Raw genomic sequence first — 9,061 nt, 5'->3', positions numbered from 1 at the left:
TCTCTGCATTTTGGCTGCTTCCCTGTGTTGATAGAGTGGCTTTGTGTGCTAGGTGTCCTATAGGGCCCAGTGGCTCAGCCTTCCTAATTAACTAAGGTGGACACTTTTGGTGCACCCCTTTGTGGGCTGTGTGCACAGTCTTGTTGTAGTTAAGTCTTGATTGCTATTTGGTATCACTGGGAGGAATTGACCACCAGGCCATTTGGCTGTGAGGACCAGCTGTGTCTACAATGGGAGAACTGCTGTGCTGGAGACTCTCTTATGGAGCAAGACTTGCTTCAGTGGGGCTTTGGTGCTCACTGAGTCTGCCCCTTGAGTGTGTTGCTTATGGATGTGAAGAGTTGTACTCTGGTATGGTCTCACTCTGACCACTGGGTACACTGGCTCTTGGATCTCCAAGGAGGTGCAAAGTCAGCCACTGCCTGAGGCCACCCAGCAGGAGCTACAGAGAGATCTGCAGATTCCTCCTCTTTATTTGGGGTTTGGAAGTGCCTAGATGAGGCGCAGCTGTGAAGTAATGCAGGCTGCTCTCTAGGCCTTCTTTTGGAAGCTTTTGTGCTCTTTGACCCAGCTGCAGTTTGTTAGGCTTTAGATTGCAAAAGAACAGGCCATTCATATGCAAAAGCCTGTGCTCACAGCTTGGGTGGGGTTGTAAATTGGGTGGGGCGGGGTCTCAGGGAATCATCGGGGCAGAGCAAACTGCAATGGCTGCCAGTCTTCTCTGCCTCGGAGAGGTCCCAGGGTCTCTGTGTCCCCCAGCCCCGTGCAGGAACAATGGTTGCTGCAAGCACCCCTGCGAGAAAGCTGCCCTCGCATTCCGGGCCGATGCAAGATAGTCCAGTTTCTCTCCATTTAAGTCTGGGTCCCCAGAGTCTTACCCGGAACTGGAATTCAGAGCAATTGGGAGCTTGTATCTCCCTTCTGATTGAAAAAGACAACAATGCACCCAGTTGCCAAACCGTTTCCGCTTGCGTCTCTGTACCTCCGCACTTCTGCACCTTCTATCAGTTTCAAAACGCTTTTCTCTTTTCTTCTAGTTGTAGGATTTTCACTCAGCCAGCCTTCCCGTGGTTCTGGATGATATCCGTTTTGTCTTTTAGTTGAAGTTTTGATGTGGTTGTGCGAGGCAGCAAGTACAAGTATGTACCTATGCTGCCATCTTGGTTCCTCCCTAAAAATTATTCTTGATATAAAGTTTAAGGTCAGCCCCACATGTGACAAATATATTCAAACAATTTAAACTGCTCCAGTGTACTTGTTTTTCTCTTGGTAGTCTAAACATTTATATATCTTTATGAGCTGTTCTTCTCCCCCTCGCCCTCACATACACACTCCATGTCAAGTTTTATATTATAAACTCTTTGAGGAAAGTGTTTAACTTTTCCTTTGTATCTCATAGTACCCAGGAAGGAACTCTCTTAGTCTCTGAATACTTTCAAAATGTTATTGATATTAAGGGTTTTGCATTCAAATTATTGGGGTCAATGTGATTAACTCGAAGACATAGTAGTTTTGTTAAGCTCTAGGCTTTGTTCTGAAGTCAGCTTCTCTTGATTTAACCATAAGTTTATTATTTCCTTATATTCTTTTTCATATAATACCATGATATCAGGTTATTAATATGGGAAAGTCTGTCAGGGTATAGAAGCACATGTGGATAGAAGTTTATGTGCACGTACACAAGTACTCCTGTGTATGTATGAGAGCAGGCACACAGAATATATGAGAATTTGGGTACATCTTATGCTTAGCATTTTAATTTGAATCTTACATAACTATGTGCACTGAATATTGGAGATATTATAGTTGACATTCAGAAAGTTTTTAAAAAATATATATATTTTATTGATTTTTTACAGAGAGGAAGGGAGAGGGATAGAGAGTTAGAAACATCGATGAGAGAGAAACATCGATCAGCTGCCTCCTGCACACTCCCTACTGGAGATGTGCCCGCAACCAAGGTACATGCCCTTGACTGGAATCGAACCTGGGACCTTTCAGTCCACAGGCCGATGCTCTATCCACTGAGCCAAACTGGTTACGGTGAGAAAGTTTTTAATCAGTGGTAAACCTGATAACTTAGGAAGATTAGGACATGTTTTACTTTTAGTTTTACTTTTTTCTATATTTCCAAAGATTTAAATTGTCAAGGATACATAATCATTGAAATGGACTAACTTACAGCTGGGCAGAAATGATATTGAGGCTCCAAGGTATATCATAACATTTTGGGGAAAATTTACTATGCGTAATATTTTAAAAGCATCAAAACAGAGACTATCTAGAGTAAAAGTCTACTATCATAAAGCATAATGGCTGAAAGTCATATATAGTTGACAGACTGCAAAGATTATATATATAAAAGCCAAGTGACTGGAATAGCGGAATGACTGGAACGACCTGTCACTATGACATGCACTGCAGCGGCCAACTGTCCCAGTCGGGGCCCCGATCAGCCACCACCCCCAATCGCCCGCTGCCCCTCTTCCCTGGCTGGCCTGGCCCCGATCGGCCCCCATCTGGGTGCTGGCTGGCTGGACCCCACCTGTGCATGAATTCATGCACCAGGCTTCTAGTAAATAATAACTAAGAGAAAAAGAGCCTAAATTGGTGCAGAAAAGGGGTTGAGCTGTTATAATTAGAAGTCTGTAATCATAAATTTTGTCTCAATACAAAGAATGATCTTTGCAGTCAGGGCATGTCTCTTCGGTATAACCTTGAACTCTAATGGTATATGCTACTGTAATTAGTTGATGATGTAATAAATATTTTATGAATATGGGTGATACTGTCAAAGTGTATCCAAATATTGTTAGTTTTAAGTCAATATTTGACAGAATTTAAGTTTGTGACTCTATAATTGATAATAGATACATCATTGTATAAATACCATCTTTATTATGTGTTCATTTTGGTTACAGAATAATAGAGTCAACTTTTTTTGAAAGCTTCAAAGTTTACTTAAAACTGTTCTTTGTAGATATTCGAATTTTAGAGAGTTTTTGGTTTTATTTTATCCTAGCATTTCTTCTTAAACATAATGTTATTACTGCTTGAGAAGAGGTAAATCAAAATCATTCACTTTGTTTTGAGTTGTCATTGCACATTATCAGTTGGTGGATGTGGAAACAATTTAATAAAGCTTGGGTAATTTAGTTTCAGTCTAAATTCTCAACTGGCAATTGGCCGAAAACTCCTATCTGAAGAAGTGAGCATCCAAATGTCATTCTGTGATTTGTCTACTGTCTGCTTGACATAGCAAGGCCCTATCAAGAAAACCAAATGGAGTGACTATCAAAAGAAAATCAATGGTAAGAGTTTTCACTTAAATTATAAAGTGTGTGTGTGTGTGTGTGTGTGTGTGTATAAAGCATACCAATTTATTATATTCGAATTAAGATTTTAGAACTTAAAAATTTAGGACGTAATTAATTCCAAATGTCTGAGTTTATAGGTCAATGACTTACATTTGTAATAAAATGTATGAAAAAATGGTTTTATATATAAGATATTTTATATGCTTAATATTGATAAAAATAGTAATAAAAATGTGGAAAATCAGTTATACAGTTCATGTCTAGTATAAGAACTTCAGTTCTTTGTAGTTCTACTGTAGTTATTTTTTAAAAGAGCATATTATAAATATTGCTTGAGAAAAGTTTAACTTAAAAAAATTATACCAATCTGAATTTATCTGTTAGTTGCATAGATACTTCTTACTTAAAGTAAATGTCATAAATCATGCAGCAGTCTGTTGATTTCTGTTTTGTTTTTACTTCCATTACAAAATGATAGAGGGAAAAGAAAGTATATCACATAGTAATATCACTTAGTGTAATATTAACTTTTTAAGAATTTATTATTGATACAATACTTCTGTGGAAAATATTAAATTCTTAAGATTAGATGTTTATATACCCCAAATAGAGTGGAATGGGTATTCATAATATAGCAAAGTATCAAATTTTGGTGGTAAAATCAGACAGCTCTCTCCTGCCTTACCCATTTGCACAGAGAAAATAATTCAAATTTGGCTAAATTTTTATGTTTCAGGTGGCCTTAAACTTAATATTTTTGTTCTCATTGTATTTGGTTCTTACTTATCCCTTTATTTGGTGTCCTATCAGTTCCATTATTAGTTAACTTTAGACAGTAGTGGATATAGTAGCTTCTAAAGACTGAAATCTAAAATCACTGTTTATCAGAGCTTTTTCTAGTGTCTCCAGGGACATAGTAGCTTTGTGATAACTGTATAATGGGTCATGAAGGTCAAATATAAGTAATAGATTGTGATTCTGTTGTGAAACTTATAATTTTTTAGATTGACAGAGTTTGAGTAATTTTTCTTGCTCAAAGATGTCTAAATGATGTTAATTCAATGTGACCATGCTCTGAACTGTTTTCTAGAGCCAAATAACACACACATCAGGAATAGCACATGTGACAAGTACCTAGGTAGCATAGCATCTGTTATCCTATAAGCATTCAAACATTGACAGAGAATCAGTATTCTACTTGGCAACATCTGTCCTTCAATCCATCTATCTAGTAATTCAAATTTTTATAGATTGTCTGCTGTTTATGATTCATTCATACAGCTGCTGAGGATAATATGGTGCAATTAAAAACAGATATTTCCTAATTGCTTTTGAACTTACAGTGTAGCTGTTAATTATAGTGTAGATAAAGTTATACAAACAAATGTAAAATTGTAACTAGAACCAATACAATGGAAAGGTATGTTACCATGAGTATAGAAGCAATGTGGTTGCTGCATAAATAAAGCATAGGACCAACACATTTATTTCTCAGAGTGAATTGATAACACTTTATTTTTTACTTTAGTTAGGTTTATACTTCTACTAAATTAATATCTTTGAGCAAGGCATGTTGAAAGATTAAATTCTAACCATGGAGAAATAAAAATTTTTATGCTACTATTCTATTTTCTTAGATTTATTATAATAAAGCCTTGTCAAAATAACATTCTTATGTGAGAATTTCACTATGGGAGAGAATCTTATAGGATCCTTTTTAACATTTCAGGATTAAAGGCAATGAATGATAACCCTGATTTTTTCAACTGAATTTAAGTTAGTTAAAGGATATCCTGTATAATAAAAGGTTAATATGCAAATTGTCCCCTTAACCGGGAATTCGACCGGGAGTTTGACCAGGGGGTGGGACCAGCCGGCCAACCGCCCATGGCCCCTCCCCCTGATTGGTCCCAACCCCCAAAGTTCCCCCAACCCCTATTGGGGTGAACTGGCCAAACCCCACCTGTGCACGAATTAGTGCACCAGACCTTTAGTTAACCATAAAATAACTGCTATCCTCTTCTTAGCAACTATATTCCATTCTAGAATCAAGCTAGTACAGGGATTTATTTATCACTCATTTTATATCATTGAGTTGTTACATATAGACTTTAAAATTTTTTAATAGATTTTTTTTAGAGAGAGAGGAAGAGAGAAGAAGAGAGAAACATCGATGTGAGAGAGAAACAATGTTTGGTTGCCTCCCATAGGTAAGCCTCAACTCCTTGGTGCACAGGACTACATGCCAACCAATTGAGCCACACTGGCCTGGGCCATGCAGATTTTTTTTAATGGTAGTATGATTTCCTTAATCCACTTTTATCACTTTGAAAGGAGATGTAAAATGTATATTTTTTAATAAATTTATTCTAGAACATACATATTTATTAAATTTAAAAAAATAAAATGGTAGAGCATTTGGATACCTAAATGTTTACACTTTTTCTGTAGGACACAGAATCTTGTTTAAGGGAGAGACATTACAGAATTTTGAAAAAAAAAGGAAATTAGTTGTTTTTATTTTTGTTTTATCAGTCAGCACTCACATTGAAGACTAGCTTTTCATTATTCATGTGAATAAACAATCAAACCATATAATCTAATATGAAACTAAAATCAGAAAAGCTTCTTCTTATAATAGAAATGAACTTTACTACTAAAATATTTAAACCATTTAAATATAAGTAAACATGAATCTTTTTCAAATGGCAAAATTCAAATTAACTCCATTGTTAACTTTTTCCTCAAAATTATTATTTTGAATTTAATCTCTATGGTGACTTCTAAAATTTTTTTCTGGCTATACTCAAAAGAAGGTCACCAACCTCACTTTTAAGTGTTCTGCTTTGAAGATCTAAGGTCAGATACCTAGGCAGTTACACTTGTCATGTCTGGGAGAAAGATGTCCTTCCTATATATCCCAATTGGAGTGCAGTGTCCATGACCTTGTTTCTGTGACAGCTCTTTTTAGGTCTGCTATTAGCTTTTACTGGTCCATGATGTCAGGTGGAGAATTGGGTTTTTAACTACATAAAGATATTTGAAACATAGAGTATACTAGTATAAACATCACGGATTGATATGTAGCATTTCCTTTACTGAAAAGAGTGAAAAATGACCCTTAATTCTAAGCAAACTAAGGTCTACCAATAGTCATCAGTTTTTAACTATATAACTTTTCGTATAGCAGACAATATAGCATCTGATTGGGTTAGTATATGTTGTAATATAATAGCTTGTCTTTTTAACTTTGAGGCTACTACTATAAAAAGAAATGGTGATTACCAATTGTATGAAATTGCAAGTTTGAGAGAGGAAATTTTTTTTTATTGTTAATCTTTACCCAAGGGTATTTTTTCCACTGATATTTAGAGAAAGTGGGAGGGAGGGAGGGGGGGAGAGAGAGAGAGAGGGAGAGAGAGGCATCGATGTGAGAAAGATACATCAATTGGTTGCCTCCTGTACATGCCTCAACTGGAGCCAGAGATCGAAACTCCAACACAGGTACGTGCCCTTGATGGGTAATCCAACCTGAGACCCTTTAGTGAGCAGGCCAACGCTCTAACTACTGAGCAATACTGGCCAGGGAGAGAAAGGAAAATTTTAATGAAAGTTATTATTGATAGTTGTGGGAAATAAAAGAACATTTTAAGTTTAGAATAGGAAAGAAGCTTATAAATATGGAAAATAAAATGGATTGCCTTTCAAGGTTCATTATTTTAAGAATCTGTGACAAAAGTTTATCAGGAAGGAATTCTTGCTGATATAAAGCACAACATTTTTTGAAGGAAATTTGTGGCACATCTTAAAAATGAATATATTCATAATAATGATATAAATATGTAAAATATTTTACTATTATATGAAATGTGTATTACTAGAAATATTAAGTTACTGCTTATAGTGGATTTTTTACTAAATAAACTTAATAGATAGAAGAGCAAGTCCTATTCATTTATTCTGTAAATTCTTATTGACAGTCTGTTTTATGTCAGCCATTGCACTCATTGGGGGCATAGTCACAAATAAGACTGATGTGATAATTATAGTCTGCCAAGGAAGATAGGTATTAAATAATTAACTATAATAAAGTATAGAAGCTTGTGATATTATAATAACAAAGAATACCTTTCTTATGGATACTTTGAGAATTGCTAATCATTTAATCAGTTTACTTTCCTCATGAAATGAGGGTGGTGTTTTTTTTTACATAAAAATTGGACAAAATTCTTTGAGAATATATCTTAGAAACTAGTAGAGACTGAAATAGTCTTTTAAAATAGCTTATTTAAAATAAGAAACTGCTAGACCAGCAGGTGTGGCTCAGTGTTTGAGTGTCGACCTATGAATCAGGAGGTCACAGTTTGATTCCCAGTCAGGGCATATGCCCAGGTTATGGGCTCGATCCCCAGTAGGGGCCATGCAGGAGGCAGTTGATCAATGATTCTCTCTCATCATTGATGCTTCCCTCTCTCCTTCTCCCTTCCTCTCTGAAATCAATAAAAAAAATATTTAAAAATAAACAAGAAACTGCTATAGAAAGGTCTTCAAGTTTCTGAAGTACCAAGCAATGTGAATATTAGCAGAACAAACTCATACTGCCTATAGTGTATATTCTGTATTATACAGATCATTTAATAAAGTTATATGTAGCACTGTTACATTAGTAACTTCTGAGTCGTGGTGGTGAAGAAATTGGGCTCTAGAGTCAAGCCTGCTGGGTTTGAGTACTAATTCTTGACAGAAGCTTTGCAATCTTAGGAAAGTTGTGTAACTCCTTTGTGCTTCAGTTTCCTCATCCTTAAAATGGGGATCATAAGAGTACATACCTTATAGAAAAAAATTATTTGATGCAAATAAAATTCTTAAAACTGTATGTGGCACACAGAAAGTGCTTATAGAAAGGGCTCTATATATTATATAGTTAACAATAACAATCATGATGATAATTTCCTCATTTCAAAAATGTCCTAGTTCACAAAGTTGGACCAACTGAAATAATTTTAGAATTATTATTAAATATGTGTGTATATATATCCTATATAATAAAGAGGTAATGTGCAAATTGACTGTCACACCCTCACACAAGATGGCCACCCCCATGTGGTCAAAAGATGGTCGCCACAAGATCGCTAGCAGGGAAGGGCAGTTGGGGGTGACCAGGCCTGCATGGGAGGGCAGTTAGGGGTGACTGGGCCAGCAGGGAAAGGTAATTGGGGGTGACGGGGCCAGCAGGGAAGGGCAGTTGGGGGTGACCAGGCCTGCATGGGAGGGCAGTTAGGGGTGACTGGGCCAGCAGGGAAAGGTAATTGGGGGTGACGGGGCCAGCAGGGAAGGGCAGTTGGGGGTGACCAGGCCTGCATGGGAGGGCAGTTAGGGGTGACTGGGCCAGCAGGGAAAGGTAATTGGGGGTGACGGGGCCAGCAGGGAAGGGCAGTTGGGGGTGACCAGGCCTGCATGGGAGGGCAGTTAGGGGTGACTGGGCCAGCAGGGAAAGGTAATTGGGGGTGACGGGGCCAGCAGGGAAGGGCAGTTGGGGGTGACCAGGCCTGCATGGGAGGGCAGTTAGGGGTGACTGGGCCAGCAGGGAAAGGTAATTGGGGGTGACGGGGCCAGCAGGGAAGGGCAGTTGGGGGTGACCAGGCCTGCATGGGAGGGCAGTTAGGGGTGACTGGGCCAGCAGGGAAAGGTAATTGGGGGTGACGGGGCCAGCAGGGAAGGGCAGTTGGGGGTGACCAGGCCTG

At 37.7% G+C, this 9,061-nt stretch overlaps 1 protein-coding gene across 6 annotated transcripts in view; it reads left to right on the top strand.

Moving 5' to 3' along the window:
* Positions 1 to 9,061, top strand: part of ZEB1 (zinc finger E-box binding homeobox 1) — a 276,709-nt gene that overhangs the window by 58,080 nt on the left and 209,568 nt on the right. Inside the window, exon 3 of one of the 6 annotated variants that reach the window (XM_014547959.1) lies at positions 3,157 to 3,311. The exons of the other annotated variants lie outside the window; for them this stretch is intronic. The gene's annotated coding sequence lies outside the window, so the exon portion shown is untranslated. The remainder of the gene's footprint in view (positions 1 to 3,156; positions 3,312 to 9,061) is intronic. 6 annotated transcript variants of the gene reach the window in all.

The sequence above is a fragment of the Myotis brandtii genome, unplaced genomic scaffold (assembly GCF_000412655.1).
Source record: "Myotis brandtii unplaced genomic scaffold, ASM41265v1 scaffold49, whole genome shotgun sequence".
Lineage (NCBI taxonomy): Eukaryota > Metazoa > Chordata > Mammalia > Chiroptera > Vespertilionidae > Myotis > Myotis brandtii.
This window is presented reverse-complemented; position numbering and strand designations above follow the sequence as displayed.